This window comes from Ambystoma mexicanum, chromosome 6q (assembly GCF_040938575.1).
Source record: "Ambystoma mexicanum isolate Mex_15411 chromosome 6q, UKY_AmexF1_1, whole genome shotgun sequence".
Taxonomy (NCBI): Eukaryota; Metazoa; Chordata; class Amphibia; order Caudata; family Ambystomatidae; genus Ambystoma; species Ambystoma mexicanum.
The window spans coordinates 405,105,389-405,122,214 of record NC_090937.1 but is presented as its reverse complement, the minus strand read 5'-3'; the positions used below and the strand labels follow the sequence as shown (position 1 = coordinate 405,122,214).

The 16,826-nt window shown below is 43.3% G+C and overlaps 1 protein-coding gene across 1 annotated transcript in view; it reads left to right on the top strand.

The window, feature by feature from the left end:
• MUSK (muscle associated receptor tyrosine kinase) overlaps nucleotides 1-16,826 on the top strand; it is a 951,534-nt gene that overhangs the window by 768,241 nt on the left and 166,467 nt on the right. The window lies entirely within an intron of this gene.

Genomic DNA, 16,826 nt, shown 5'->3' with positions numbered 1-16,826 from the left:
AAAACTACACAAGGAGTCTACCAATGCGGGAAAGGACTGTTTATTAGGAGAAATAGTGACCATAGTAGATGCCAGGTCTGAATAAAAATGCTGACTAAATAGTGCACTGTTGGGCATCAAAATGAATTCTGTTTGTCCACTCGGAATGCATTTGTTAATGTTTCCCGCAACATAAAGTATGCAAAAGATGCAGTTTATAATCTCTCTGCTTGCAATTTGAGATTTGAAACAAATGAATGATGATAGATGTCTAAGTACTTTGCATTGCATTGGCATACATTAAATGGCAAACTATCAATCTGTCCTGATGAAGGTCATATTACTAAAGGAGCTTAGCTCTGAACAGGCCAAAACACTTTGCGTCAACTTTCTTGTTAATACAAGAAGATGATGCAAAAATGGACATCATCCGGACGATGAAAGTGGCCTCAGTTCAGCCCTGATTATGAGAGGTGCAGCTTGACGTCTGTAACGTACACAGGTTCTTTCTTTGAATGGGGGAGCGTTTGGGGCCGCACACTGTGTCGCCCTTCATCTGCCCTCTGCTGTCTGTATGCTCTCTGTATACTGATTGCATGTACTGTGGTCCATCACTATGTTGGAGCCTTGGGTGACCGGAAAGCTGCAGAGGCTTTGCAGGAATTCCTCTTTTACCACCAAGGTCAGTAGGTGGGTGGGGTAGTGCTTGGATCTTCTTGGTTTTTGATCCCAAATCCGAGCACTCCTATCGCACAGAGGTGGGCGACGAGTGGTGTTGAGCATTGAGCCAATATTATCTAGGTGTCTGGCGTCTGGTCTCTGCATTTGAACCTGCTTATTACATTGTACTGCTAAAATACCCCACCTTTTACTGCTAAGTACTGTTAAATATATATTGTACCCATGCGCCTGCTTGTATTTTCCTAATTACAATTCAACAATTTGAAGCAATCTGGCCCTGCATAGTCCCTTGTTATACCCATAAGAAACCTGTAACACTATCTAGTTTGACCATCCTTCCTAATGTAATTTGGGTTTGCCTATGGTCGCTTTCATTGCTTCCACCACTTTTACTGTCCTCTATCCCTTCCTATACATTTCTTCTTTCTACCCCTTGCATGTTGCCGGGTACCTTGTCTTGTATCTTGTCTGGTATTTGTTACTTTGCTTCTCTGGCTCCTCGCCCTGTGTTCAGTTTGCCATCTATAATGTTAAGGTCTCTGTGACTCAAGCAACATTGATGTGTGCCTCTCTTCCTGTTCAATTATATTAATTGCACTGATTGTAATTAAGTAACAGACTGTGCGAAGGAGGAGCACCTTGGAGGGACATAGGAGACACAGAGGGACATTTGTGCAGCCTTAAGTTTCATTTGAAGAAGCATGCAAGCACCTTGGAGCACTTGCGGGCTGTGCTCCAAGCGTGTTTTGGGGAAAGGTTAAGCAAAAGGCTGCTGACCGAGTGCCCCCATGCATGCCATATATAGGCAGTCAACGTGCTGAAGTTCGTCCGGACTAGCAGGGACCTAACAGATTAGTATCTGTTGATTGAAGAAATAGAGTCTCTTCTGATCAATTTGGGAGAGGATGACAATAGGGGCCCTCAGTTCCCAACGGATAATGACTCCAGAAGGAAGAGTCTTTGCCACGTTTGGAGACAAGGTTGAAGATGTGCCACGTGTCCCCCAACGAGGGGGATACACTATGCATGTATCTGAGGTAGCACCTGATTATGTTCTGAACAATCTAAAAGTACCAACCAAGCAAAACTCACACCGTATTTTCCTTTGAATAGAAGGGCAGGAGTACACGCGGAATGGCACTGTCCCCATGATATACACAGAGTGCATTGGCATTTCAAATATATATATATATATATATATATATATATATATATATATATATATATATATATATATATATATATATATATATATATATATATATATTTATATGATAGGCTAATGATTATGAAGAAAGAGAAAGAGAAAGAATCAGATTCTGGCCAAGGGCAGCCAGTCAAGGGAAATGATGCTACACATAAGGAAAATGTGAGAAAGGTGAAGACTGCCTTTGCACATGGAGATGGAAGAATAATGCACATGCTGTATTAAATAGCGGTACAAGGGAAACTTCTCAAGACAAATACAACTGGAGAAGGGTACTACTGCTTGTGGGGAATGCAAGAAGCCAGCTATTGTGCTTGTGCAAGTCCAGAAGGTGCTAGCTGGCCCAAGAGTTTAGCTGGATGACATACAAAATGGGGTTAAGGCAATGGAACAGACCAAGCAAGCAGCTAGCCATCGCGCAAGTAGCAAATCCAGGAAGAGGGAGGACGAATCTGGAAGAAATCCTGGAAACGAAAATGGCAATGGAAATACTATGGGAATTAGTAAAAGTGATAATCAGGGGCTCTCCAATGAGAACTGACAGTGATCAACTGCCACGAAAAAATGGCCTCTGAAAAGCACCCATATGGATAAAGACACACAGGGGCGAACCAAACCGAGATCAAGAAGTGATTAAATTATATGTCAAGGTCAAAAATCTAGAAGGAAGACTGACATGCCCCAGTTTAGGAGCTCTGCGTGATGGGTGTGCCAAGGCTAAAGCCAGTGACATGGGAATCAGAGGGCTCATTGTGTAGCAAAATAGTCCAGTGGTTGAGATATACGAAGAAACATCTTTCCAACATTTGTGAGGATATTATCAAGGTGGAAATGATGGCAGATAAGATAGATGAGTCCTCTGACATTATTACATTTGCATTAAAATACACAGACCTGTTGATGGTCGTCCTTTGCACGGAGTACAGAACATTACCACTATCGATTACTAATACTGAGATATGTTCAGCCCTCGTTTGACTTATCGAGATAGGACGTATCTTTAAATTAGTTTTTGGTGATGGTAAAGTTCTGTACGCATTGCAAAGGAGGCCCTTAAACAGGTCTGTGGATTTGAATGCTAATCTAATAATGTCTGAGGATGTTGCAGTTACTGAGCATGTGGTACCGCTGCATCATACCGAGATTATCTGATGTTGCAACTGCAGGGTAATGGAATAAGAAGAGATTTCCTCAGTGAACTGTGTCTCGGACAGAACAATAAGAAGTGAATTAAATCCCCTTTAATTCATTGCCTATTTTTTCCATTTAGAGGATTTTCAGCCAAATGTGGGGTGCCCAACCTCATTTTCATGTAGAGGTTGTTAGCCAAGAAATGTTCCACCTTCTCTAAATATTTTTCTAGTCCAAGACTATGTTTCATTAGTAAATTATGTTGTAGAGATCCTCTTATCAATGCTTTTTAATAATTAATTGATCATTATACTGAAGCATAATCACGCCCAGAGTTACTTTTCTAATACTGCCGGGTTCGTCCCACATATAGGCCGCATCCAACAATATACTCATCCGACGGATATGCACAAACCATGGGAGTGACGCTGGCCATTGAGACCTGCATACATCTTCCATTTTCTCCCTATGAGAGGCCACACAAGGTGAGCTCCATAATTTGGACCAACATAAAAGGGGATTAAGCCTTGCCTTATAGGCCATTCCTCTAATGCTGAGTTCCAACCTCAATGCATTTTTTGGAGCACTTCTGTTTTCCGCTGTTTTTTGTAACAACTATTTCTGAGGACCTAGGCAAAACTTTGATCTAAAGTATGACCCACTTTGTGAGTTGCACCCAAAACCTGTGCTTAGAGACTAAAATCTTGTAAGGAGTTGAGCAAGTGTAAGACAGACTTATCAACAAATGATAATCTCCAAAGACAATGAATTTAGCGTTTATTCAAGAAAAAGTCTGGGAGAGTTTCAGAGAATTTCCACACAAAATTATTCTTAGCACAGGGGGCATCTAGGGTATTAACCTTAGGGACCTCCGATATAAATTTAAACAGATAAAATATAGCAGCAGAGAGCTACCTGAGTATTGTTAAATAATGACACTGGTTAGAAAGAGACATTACTTAGGATGCAGAATTATTTGCCATCCCTTGGAATGACCTGTATGTAATCATAGAGCAGGATTCTGTTCTGAAGATGTTTTGGACTACTTGATTCTCCCAAGAAGTACTAACATGTTTTATGCACTGCTTTTTGAAGATCTATCACCTACCTTCATCTTGATCTGCGCAGTTATTTTGCCTGATGGCTCAGAATAGGAGCAGGTATTGGTCAAGATGTGTTTACTTCAGTGTTTTAACAGCACGTCACAGGTTGGGAAATTTAACAAGCTCTGATGCCCTTCATAGAAAGAAACCGGGACAGATCTCCTCTTAGGAAGGAACCACGAAATTAGACACATGTGTGCTATGATTGGTCAGCTCTCCTGGGTTTGGCCCCTAAGGACACTCATCTACTGACTGGGTTTTCATGTTCTAACTCTACAGTAACCAAAGGAGGAGATACTGTAGTGAGTTTAGAGGAGCAAATCATTGGCCATGATAGTGATAAGGAAATTAAAAGTAATAAAAACCCTCTTGCCCTCAGGAGGTTCTTTATTATTGCTAGATCAGCAGTTGCTCATAGATGACATATTTCCGCTCCTAGAGGAGTTCCCTCCTGATTTATTATGCATAACAGAGACTTGGTTTACGCCTTCATCTGAGCCTGACCTTGCCCATCTGCTCCATCCGAGGTATGATATTCTTTGTCTTGATAGAGCCCCCCTCGGATAGGTGGGCGTCTGACTCTGATCCATTTAGCTACCCTGATCTGTTCGACAAATCCCCTGAACCACAATCATCTGTGTGAAATGTTGTTGATTCTAATTCACTGGTCAGCTAATACTTCTGTGTATTTACTGCTGGTTTAAAGGCCTCCATCACTACCTTTGGTTAATGTTGCGCTTTGCACAATCGGTTGGTAACATAGCCCTCACTTACCCTCATTTTCTTATCATGGGAGACTTTAATGTCAAGCCCAATAACCCTACTGATACATCTTCAAAAAGTCTTATCAGCACATTGGCTGACACTGGGCTTTGTTTATGTAATCATCTGCCAACGCATGTACGGGTAATGTACTTGACCTCTTCTTCTCATTGGACGAAGAGCAGGTAGCAGTATCCACTCCATTACCAATTCTCTGGTCTGACCATTAGGTTCTTCCTTATACCATTTCTTGGGCCACTTCTACTAGTTGTATGCCTTATATTCTCTGTCAACGGCAGCATTGGAGGAAGGCATCCCCTACTGCTGTTGCTAAACTTCTCATAAAAATAGCCAGTGATTTTGCTGCCAATGAAAAGCAGGACCCTTGTACAGTTCTGCTGAACGCTATGACTGAGGTTGATAATGGCATTGCGCCGATTAAAGCCAGTAAAGTCAGAGCCAAGCCCTCGGCTCCTTGGTTCAATGCAGAATTGAGAATTATGAATAATTATGTCGCCAGTTGTAGAATAAATGGAGACTGAAATACGATCTAGCCTCCAAGTTTAACTATAAGCAGTCAGTGTTTCGCTATCAGGAAGTCATTTGAGCTGCTAAATCTCAACATTTTACTCATTGGATTATATAAGCTTCCTGTTCAGCAAAGGAACTTTTTAAAGTAGCAAAAGAGATCTCATTAGTAACCTTCCCTACTGCCCCTTTGCGCTCACAAGTAACATTTTATTTTATTAGTTCTTTGTTTGATGAAAAGATTCAAAAAATTTGTAAATGTATTGTTGGTAATGGAACTGATGAGTCTGAAGACAGACCCTGGAAGAAACCAGGAAATGAAAGAATCACTCTGGGGATGGGTCAGTTTGAGCTTCTCAATGACAACAGGTTCAGGGGACCCTCCAGAAAGTGCAATCACCTTCTTTGGCCGATTTAATTCCTTTATGGGTGCTCAAATATTTGCCAGTGGAGGTTATTCCACTTTTCACAGCAGCATTGCAGTCTTCTTTCTCTCAAGGCTTTGTTTCTATTGCTTTGAAACACACTCTTGTCTCCTCATTACTAAAAAAAGCCTCAGCTGGATCTGGCTAAAGCCTCTAATTATCAGCCAATCTCACCTTTACTCTGTGTCATGAAGATTATGGGGGCTATTGTGACTCCTCAACTTCAACGCTATTTAGAATCCAATGACCTGTTACACCCATTTCAATCTTGCTTCTGCCCCATGAGAGGCACAGAGTCGGTCATTATTTCGGTCTTGGATGATCTGGCATGTCATCAAGACCACAGAGAGGTTGGAGTCTTCATTTTGTTCGACCTCCCTGCGGCCTTTGACACTATTGACCACAGTATCTTGTTGAAAGGCCTGCAGAGGGCATGCATTTCTGGGGTCCCTCTTGCCTGATTTACATCCTTCCTTTCAGAGCGCACACAGAAAGTTTCACTATTTCCTTTTCAATCCTCCATTCGTGTCCTGTCATGTAGGGTCCCATGAGTTCATCTTTGTCCCTGCTGCTTTTTAATCTGTATTTGTATCCATTGGCAGACTTAATCCAGGAGTAGAGGTTAGGGTTCCAATGTCGATGACACACAGCTTCTTTTTCGGTTAGACTCTCCAGAAAGTGACCCTATCCCCGTCTCAACTGAAGAACTGCTTATAGCAGTAGGGGAGTGGATGGACAAAAACTGTTTGAAGTTAAATGGTGCAAAGACTGAGATTATGGTGACAGGTGCTGCTGAATTGCAAGCAACTTGGACCACTGACTTCTGGACAGTTTCTTTGGGTCCTTGCGCTGGTCCTGTTAACTCTGTTAAAGGTTTTGGCTTTAAAGTCCAGGATTTGCGTTCCCCAATTCTGGGTTTTTTAAGCTAAAAATCTTGAGGAAGACATTGCCAATTCTCCCTCCTGAGTCGATAACAAAGGTGGCTGCAGCTTAACATTTTGGGTCCATTGATTATTGCAATTGAGTTTACCTTAGCCAACCTGCATTTCTGGTCCTTAGACTTCAGCTTCTACAGAATGCTGCAGCTTGTTTGGCTCTTGGAGCGGGTCGAATGTCCCACTTGATCTTCTTCAACAAGTACACCGGCTTTTGGTATGTAATCGTATTGAGTTTAAGACCCTGTGCACTACTCATCAGGTCTTTTATCAGCTTGCTGCTGGGCATTTGGAGATAAAGCTCATTCCCCTCATCCCCTCTGGGTGTCTCTGCTCAGAATCTCAGAAACTCTTGACACTTCCTTGTTTTCTAAAAACTCGGGTGGGAGGCCATGCTTTCTCAACCCTCATGCCTGGTATGTGGAACTCATTAACAAATCACATATCAAGCCTTATTGACCATTTAGCATTTCGGAAAGCTGTAAAAACCTATCTTTTTTAGTCCTTCTATTAGTTGAAGGTTCCAGAGTGGTTCTACCCCATGCTGTTTTTAGTGCCTACATGCCTTTGGCCATAGCTTGCGCTTTATAAATGTTAATACATTACAATACATTGTTATGAGGCTGAGGGGGACCAAATACAGGCCACATGTGAATGAACTGTATTAACACATCTTTGGTTATTCTACAAGGGCAAAGCAAATCAATTCCGTCAGAGCCATGAATGTGCACAAAATAATTGAATAGGAGTCAGGATAGCCATTAACTATTTTTTTTAAAGTTCTTTGGGTAGACTCAAAAGTTAATGTCCCTTGCAGAGGCTCAAATGTCTTAAAAGCAAACGTTCTTCAGTTTTCAGTTTTTGTTAAGCTTTTAAGCCCACGACAATAGGTACAGGTTGATCCAAAAAGAACATCAAGATTCCTTTCTTGGTGTCTTGGGGTACCTGCCCATAGTTATTATTGTTTCAGCAATGTTCCAGTCTCTGGTTTTCAAAGTTTTCTCAGAAGTGTTCTTATCTAGCTGGAGTCCAGTGTAGAAACCACCTAGGCAGTCTGAAGTCAAAACTGGAGCTTGCTAACTGGTCCACAGTCTTCCTTTCTGCCTCCTTTTGGAGATTCTCCACTTCACCTCTCAAATCTGGTTATCCTTATATTTAATCTTCAACTTACTGTTCACCCCCTTTTCTTTTGTCACCTTCTACCGAGGGGTGTCTACATTATCGATTTGCTTCTCCATACCCTCTGTCATGGTTCCTCTGAATCAACACCTCCTCCTTAGCTCCTCCCACCACCTCATCTTTAACTTCTTCTACCGCCTCACCCTTAGACACCTCTGAACCAGAGCTAACCTTCCAATGAGCCTCTTTATGATCCTGCCAGTCTGGAAACAAGGGTGCTGGTAAGCTTACTCGCACCCTTGTCTCCGGACCGGCACATTACAGGTCTGCCTGCCCGAGCCGCTGTGCCCGACAAGTCTGACCCTGCTGGGCACAGCAGCCACAGTAGTCAGACGGGTCACAGAAGCACTGGCACCGTTAGCAACAGTGCTGGTGCTTCCATGTCCCCACTCCCACAGAGTTCTATGGGACTCTGTGGGAATGGGGACTTACAATTTACCGGCTCCTGGCTTTCTGGGCCGCCTGGGTTGTAATCTCCCAGTGGCACCAGGAAGTCAGGCACTGGTAAATATGTATGGGTCTGGTGGCAACCCGCCAGTAGCACTGGCACGGTTACTGCCGGATCTGTAATAAAGCCCAATAGGCCTCATTATAAGTTTGCTGGTCCAGGAACTACTGTACCGGTAAGCTTGCTGGTACCATAGTTCCCGGACTGGCAAACTATGAATTGTGCTTGTGGGTGCCTTTCTGCCCGCCAGGTCAGACCTGGTGGGCAGAGCGGCACCCGCGAGCAGAGCATGTCAGATACACCGCCAGCCTCGTAATGAGTCCCAATGTCTCTCATCTGCTCTCCTGAGTTCTTCTTTTGCCTGCTTCTCTCTACTCAATCCTCTGGAACGTACTCCCAAACCGATGGTCTCTCTCATTTTACCAAACACGTGGGTTTTTCTATACCCAGACTCCAAAGTCTTTCTTTCTTTCTCCAACCACTTGAGTTTCTCTCAATGGCCTCGTGGGTCTGTGTGCCTCCTCAGCCTTCTGGGTTGATCTCTCTCTCTAAACAGTTAGGTCATTATTTCCCGCTTCCTTGGTCTTATACTGGGCTCTTGGATGCGTCTGTACAATGGGGACTGTGTTTCTCTGCTCAATTCCCAGAGCCTCTCAACTAGCCTTCTTCTTATCACAGTCCTTTGGGTCCATTTTACAGCGGCCACCTGGGTGTCTTATCTAGCCTCTAGACTCCTGCGCTCTTTGTTCGCCTTTGCTAAATTAGCTCCAAACTGCCACAGTCCTTTTATAGGGCCCAGAAATAACCTTGCAGCCTCTCTCTGGATGAAAGGGACTGAGGTGTGTGTTTATATAACTGCTATTGGGATTTGGTGGCCCCCCACCCCTATAGATGGCTTATTGTTATCATATGGGATGTGGGGGTGGTTAAACCCTACCCATAGGCAGTTCCCTCTCTTCTTCCCACACCCCGACCCTACCCCAAGTGTGTGTGTGTGTGTGTGTGTGTGTGTGTGTGTGTGTGTGTGTGAGTGTGTGTGTGTGTGTGTGTGTGTGTGTGTGTGTGTGCGTGCGTGAAGCGTATTCTGCCACTTCAGAAATCGCATATGTGATTTCTGAACCCATATGATGGGATCCAGGCATGTAGAAAGAGTCTGTTTGAGGGGATAGTAAGGAGATGCTCTTCACAATGGTACCAGGCCCAGTATCAACTGTCTTGTCGGTTGGTCACATGATTCGGACACTGTGAATTTGCCTCTTTTCCATCAATTTGTGTATTTGATTCTTGTTTCACCCACCACCTGCCTTTGTCTTCTTATATCGACCCTTCAGAGGCAGGATATTCTGTTCTTAGTTTCAATTAAATGTAGCTACTATTCGTTTCTTCTACTGATACGACCTTGGCTTCTCTGGCACAAGTTGCCTTTGCTGAGTTTCATTTCAGCCGTCTCTTCTCATTTTTGCTAAATATGGAGCTTTTTCTCGTGTGGCCTTTAGTACTCTGGGTCAATTCTGCTTCTTGTGCAAAGTTGAAATATACTTATAATAAGGTGCTTCGTTCGAGGTAGATTATCTATACTGGTTTCTTGCCGCACTATTCTTCTACTAAGCATAGAAAGCCGCAGTGTTTTCTTAGCTTTCTTGCGCTTCCAAGCATATATACAGGTGTAAACTGGCCAAATATCTTTGCCATGCTTACATCTTAAGCTTCATACATATTGACATCGTCCTTTCACTTTAGGTTCACAATATCCTTGTTCATGGTGTTTCGTCTCTTTGCGTCCTTCCCGGGTCGTCATTTCTTCTATATGTGAGTCAGTCTGGGTTCTCGTGACGTCACCATTCGTCTTCCATTAAGACCTTTTTGGTTTCTTCAGGTACTGAACTCAGACGATCTTCATTTCGTTTCATTTGTTGATATGGTTTTCTCAATGGATACTTACTGTCCATGGTTTCCTTGGTATTGGTACCTTCAATAGGTGTTGTTCTTTTAATAGGTACTGGGCAGAGCCCCACTGCGGTTCTCTGCTGGTTTATTTGCTCATCATACGTCACATATTTTGATGTGAATGTTCCTGGTATTTCAAAATGGACGGTTGGAGTACAGACCTCCTCTACACTCCCCCCTCTGGGTGATTCATCGACCACTTTCACTTCCTTCTTTGGATCCATCTTCTTTGATTCCTGTGTGTTCATTTTTACTTCATTGTCTGGGTCCATTCTTTCTTCATCTTCTGGGTCTATACATGATGGTCTGAAGAAATGTCTCTTTGGGGTCCATATCTTTATTACTCCTTTTAAACTTCTTGTTGTTCTCACGTGTTCGCCCTTGTTCCATGCCATCAGTTTACATTGTCCATTTGGGCTGCAGTAAACCCATCTTCCCACTTAATTTCAATGCTTCCTGAGATAGAGAAACTTTGTTCCCTCAGGTGCTTGAATGCTAGATTTCACAAAGTCTCTTATTTCCTTATTAGTCAGGTCTTTGGGATTCCACCCTGGCTTGACGTCAATCATGATTTTCATCCCTATGACTTTCTTCACAGTTTTCTGGCACTGAGAGATTATTATCTTGATAACACAGAATACTAGCAAAATCATCACTTGAAGGGCTCCCAGGAAGTTGAATGCATCTGCCATCCATTGTGGAACCCATGAGAACAGTGATCCAAACCAACTGTCATCATCAACTTCGTCAGTTTTATCAATCATCTGATTCTGTAGTTGTGTCAGCATACCTATGGCTTCTGTTAGAGTTCCATTTTCCTCATCGTGAGAAGGTATACATGTGCGACATGCTTCTCCGATTTTTGCACAAACACCTCCATCCATAGCTGTGATCATGTCAAGTACATATCTGTTCTGGAGAGTCATCAGTCGGATTGCTCTTAACTCCTCCTTGATTGCGTTGAATCTCTTTATGGTTGAGTTGATGGTCTGCAGTAACTCCCATCTGGTTATCTGCAACCATTTAGTATTTGCTCCAACTTGGAACCTTGGCATGAAGATTGTTGCGAACACTGATGAGGTGAGGCTAAACAGTCTGTGTTCATATGGAATTGCATGAAAAGCTTCTTCAGATTTGGCAGAAAAGTAATTTTCCCTCTTCAGTCGGGTCATCAGGTCCACAGATCTCTTCTTCCGCAGGTGAGCATCTGCTTTAGGGAAGCTGTCAATATTCAAGTCACTTTTCGGGATCACCGAAGCCGGAATGTGGACATTCACTATTGTGCATATACCTCCCCAGTTTCTCGGCAATCTGATGTATGCTTTGGATCCTAATGCCCAGTAATGATCTATAATTACTGCAGTTCCGTCAAAGATTCGTCCACAGTTCTGATTCTCTCCCATCTCTCTTGTGCCATTATTCCTGAAGCACAATTTTGAGCTTTCCAGTGGTACTATTTGCAAGGGTCCTCCTCTGTCTTCAACCCATGCCAGCCGTTTTGCAATCTTTGGCCACAATGGCCTGCATAACCTTTGCACATTTTCAATTGCTTCTTTGCAGGCTCCAAGGACCATCCATGACCTGCAAATCACTACTCCTTTCTCCCATTCGTCTGGTGAAAGCACTGTTCCCCAAATCTGCATTTGGCCTCTGTTCTTCCTACTTCGAGCCTCTTCTGGAGTCTTTCCTGGGATGTTCATTTTCTGATTTGCTTCTCTTCTAATCTCCACTCCTTTAACTCCAGGCTTCTCATATCTGATCACAATGTGTTTTGTCTTACCACTGTTTCTTGTCTTTATGTCCTGGACATAATCATCTTCATTTGGATTGGTTTCTTCAGTTGCCCATTTCAGTGAGGCATCACTACCCATTAGATGGCCTCTAGTTTTGCACATGGCTACGTGTGAAAGATAGTGTGCTGTCTGCACTTCAATTTCTACATCTTTGAAAATCTTGGACTTCCCCATGCTGTACGGTAGGAGTGCACAAACAAAGCATTCCCCTTCTGAACGTTGTCTTCCAACTTGTTTCACGTGCTGGTATTTAATGTTGTTTCCCAAATGTGCTGTGCTGTCCAGGTAATCGTTTAGTTCACTGTCATCTCCATGCATGATTCTCTGTATTCTTAATGTTTTCATGTAGTTCGCTATAACTACATCCCTGAATGCATCGGCATGGCTCCTTCTTGCTGGAGGATTCTCAGGAATCCCGGTCCATGGTGCAGGCCTTCTCATCTGCGCCATTTGAGTAGACAAAAGTCTGGCAGCTCTTTCCTTGTCCTCATATAACTTTTTCATTCTGGTTAGAAATGCCCATATCCATGCTGGCATTGGTCCTCTATGTGGCTGCATTGTAGACCTTGTACTTGTCCCTTTCATTGGAACATATATGCTCGGCAATGTTGTCTCTGTGGGTTCCTTCTTCAGCTCCTCTAGTCCTTTCCTTTCTCTGGCTATGAATGGCCATACCGTGTCTGCTATCAGTTGTGCTTGTGCAGATATGTTCTCCGGGTTTGCTCTTGCCTTTCCTGGTATTGGATCAAGAGTTTCTACTACTGTGGTTTCTGTTGGCTTTCTTTCTGACTTTTCTGCTTCCTTCATTTTGGTCTTTACCTTACTTATGGCGGGATTTCTCATAGTGTGCAGTCTTTTCTTCTCCCATGCTCTGAATTGTGGCTTTGCAGTCATTGACACAAGGTCTGGTGTATGTGCATTCAATGTTTGCATGCGTCTGGTTGTCAGTAACCTTTTCACATTCATACTTTGCCGACCCTATCTCCGGCTTTTTTTTAGATTTGCTTGTCACCACAAGAGTGTGTGTGTCATTATTAATCACATCCATCTCAAGTTCATTCATTCCACCATCGGATCTTCTAGGGACCGGAATGATTATGTAAGGTCTGGGTACTTTCGTAGGTTTCATGCGTGCATCATAAGTTGGGTGCACTGGAATCGGAACGCTTTGTGCACCAATAGAAAATGCAGTTCTGATTGTTAATGATAGTAAAACAATGATGAATATAATACATAAATAAATGATTCCTCTGTAGCATTTACTGCCAAAAAATGTGGACGTCTTTCCTCCTGCGGGAGGACGAGGTTGCTGCTCTGGATCCCCATCTCGATCATTCACCAAAATGTTAACTTTTAATATAATCCTTTAAACAATATTACCTTTCGGAGTCTATGTGTGAGTTGCAGGTGTTACACAATTGTCCCCCCCTCGTTTGAATAATGAATTGTCTATTATCTCGGGATACAGTTCTCTTACTAGGCTATGGGAAGTGTCAAAATCAAGCAATAATTCAGCAAGTCCTTTTACTGTGCATGTTCAAAATATGTCAGCTCCCAGTCTATGCCTCTGATCTGCTTCATTCCCGAAGACATGTTGTGTCCTTGTTAATATAAAATGAGGAATGGAATCTTTGGCAATGCTCTCTCGATCTGTCCCTTGGGGGAAAGTCTAAAATCTTGTCAAATAGTTCTGTTGATGGTTAGAAAGTTCCACTTGCATCACTATTCCATGCAAGAGCATGCCCATCTGTGCAGAATTAACTGGGTGTCTGAGGAATGTGAGGACGTCAACATCTACAGGTCTCCCCACAAGCTCTGGAAAATCTGTGATTAACCGGAAGAAGACGTTGCTGGCCAACCTACTGTCTTCTGGTGACATGTACATTTGTCCTGTCTTGCTGAGGTCCAGGACTGTATGCTTTCACTTTACTGTGAACAGTGTTTGCACTCTCCATTTGCGTGGCTTGCAACTAAGATCACAATGCTGTTGAGGATTGTGCGCAGACATTCTGTATTTGCTGTATCTCGAAGAAAAGGTAGTACGTCTGTCGTTCTCCCGACAATATTTGGACAGTCTTTGATTAGGCGAAAGAACAATACGTTGATAAGCTAATTTACTTCCCTCTCTGCTTGGGACATTTGGCTTTTCCTTGCTGTACTCAGGAAGTAGGAGGAACTGTTCGGCAATCACAGTAAGCAATCTCTTTAGAATCTTTTCGCTTTTAGGATCTTGAAGAAAGTCATTAGGCCTCATTACTATACTGGCGCTAAACCATGGCGCTAATAGCACCATGGTTTTTACTGGTATCGTAACGAGTCCGCCAATGTTCAATGAGGAATTACCACCCCATTCCAAGGTTGGCGGGGCGGTAATTCCCCATTGAAAATTGGCCCTTCCCCATTCCCATTTTTGCCCCATAGGGCTCAATGGGACTGGGGAAGGTGCTAAGTATGGTACCGCTAATTGCGGTACCGTACTTAGCACCAAGGTCCCTTTGTGGGTCCCTACTTTAACGGCTGGTCTAGACCAGCCATTCAGGTCGGGTCCCGCAAAGGTACCTCGTAGTAAGGCGCTAAGGGTTTAACGGCGCCGCAGCCTTTTACGGCGCCGTTAAACACTTAGCGCCAGGGTCCTAATGATGCCCATTGACACTTGTGAGCCTCCCCACCAGTGACGGGTACGATCTTAGCACTAGATCGAAGTATGTCACCACGTCTTTGGTGATGTTGCTACTGCGGGACACCATAAGTGATTCCGAACAATTTCTCTGTGTGGAAGGAATTGGGTACTGTATTCTCTTCCAATTTATGTGTCCTCGATCAAAATTTGGCATATTATTTTCTAGTCCAGGCTTCAGTGTGCCTCAGTCCAAAGTTCAAAGTTAACAGACTATGTTGTGGTTTATAAATACAGTTTTCCTCTTCACCCTGCAACTAGGATGCACAGAGTGTCCAGTTTATCTGTCCTTATCGTCTTTTTGCTCAGAGGAATGTTCAAAATGAAACCACAACTATCTCACAAAAAAGTTCTTTGTCTTTACTATGTTGCTGCTCATGCGTCCTGCTTCTTCGTCATGGATCTCGTCTGCACGTGCTGTGGTTCTTCCCCATTGTTCGTAGTCTCCTCACACTGGGGTGCAGGCAGGGGGTCTTCTCTGATATATGGTTTGATGTCACCCAGGAAGATCCAAGCGCTCCTTCCTTGTAGTTTCACTGCAGAGGGAGCACACTCCTCCACTGTAAAAGGGACTGTTAAACTTTGGGTGGTCTCACCTTTCTCTTGTATGGTTCTTTACCAAGACGGTGTCTCCAGGAAAAACTGATGGAACACAAAGTCCTTGAACTGTGCCTGAAGTAGTATCTACTTCTGTGTTCCGTGCTGCCTGGACCCTTTTCGTCGTCGCTGCAGCTGGTCTGAAATTACAAGGCAAGATGTTATTCAAGTCAAGTAATTTTTCATTTCGGACCCTAAGATTTCTCCTGTTGATTGGGCATCACATCTAGCTCTGTCTCGGGGTGTCAGAGGAGTGCGCATTCTTCTTCCTGTGACTATTTTGTGCGGCGTAAGCTGATGGTCGGAACCGGGTTGATTCCCAAGTGCATAGAGTGCCATCCCTTTCTCAAAGTAAGCTTCAACTTGGCAATCCTCTCCTTTAATAAGCCGTTGAGCTACTCACATATTCTGTTACCTTGTGGGTGATACGCCAACGAGAACTTGTGCTTTATACCAAGCAGCTAGCTAATCTGTTTGAAAACCTCATTTACAAAGTGGGTCCCGTTATCTGATCTCATGACTTCACATACCCCGCACCTGAGAAATAGCTCTCTTACAAAAAATTTGGCAGCACAGGTAGAGTCTGGGTGTTTACATGGACCTGCCTCTATACATCTAGAGAATGGACACACCACAACAATTAGGTATCTGTACACGTTACATACTTGAATCATGTCGAGGTAATCGACATGCAAGTGCTGAAAAGGCCCATTTGGCCTTGGGATGACTCCTCTCATTACTTTTAATGTGTGCCCAGCTGTGAATTGTTGGCAGATGATGCAGTTCACTATATAAAATGCAATGTACTTGGTTAAGTTCGGTAGGAACCAGTCTTCTGCGAGCGTTGCCGCTAGATTCTCTTTTGTCATGTGTGCCGGATAGTGTAACTGCTCCAGCGCTCATTTTAACAGGGCTATAGGCATCACTGGTTTAACAGTGTCATTTGGCTGTGTTTAGTATGGCTTCAGCTCTTTCTGGGGTAACTTTTTTCCCTTGTGCGATATCAGCTGACCTATATATAGTACTTCTTGTTGACAATATTGTAGATTTTCTTTGTCAACCTTATATCCTTTCTCAGCCAGTATAGTCAATAGCTGAACATAATCATGTCTGCATTGCTCCTCTGTCGTGCTGCAAATTAAGATGTCATCGACATATTGCAGGACAACACTTTCTAATGCAATATTGCTTAGGTCCATCTGCAGAACTCTTTTAAAAATATAAGTAGACTCACAGTACCCCTGGGGTAACCTCATGCTTTTCAGAGGCATCTGTCTGAACGTGAATGATGTCAGATCTTGTGAGTCTTTGTGCAATGGTAAGTCAATCACTGTGAAATATTTTGCATCAACGGGTAAATTACATGGAATTGTAGCCGGGTTAGGGACTAAAGGGTACTCAGCCTCAACAATATCATTTATTGGGCGTAAATCC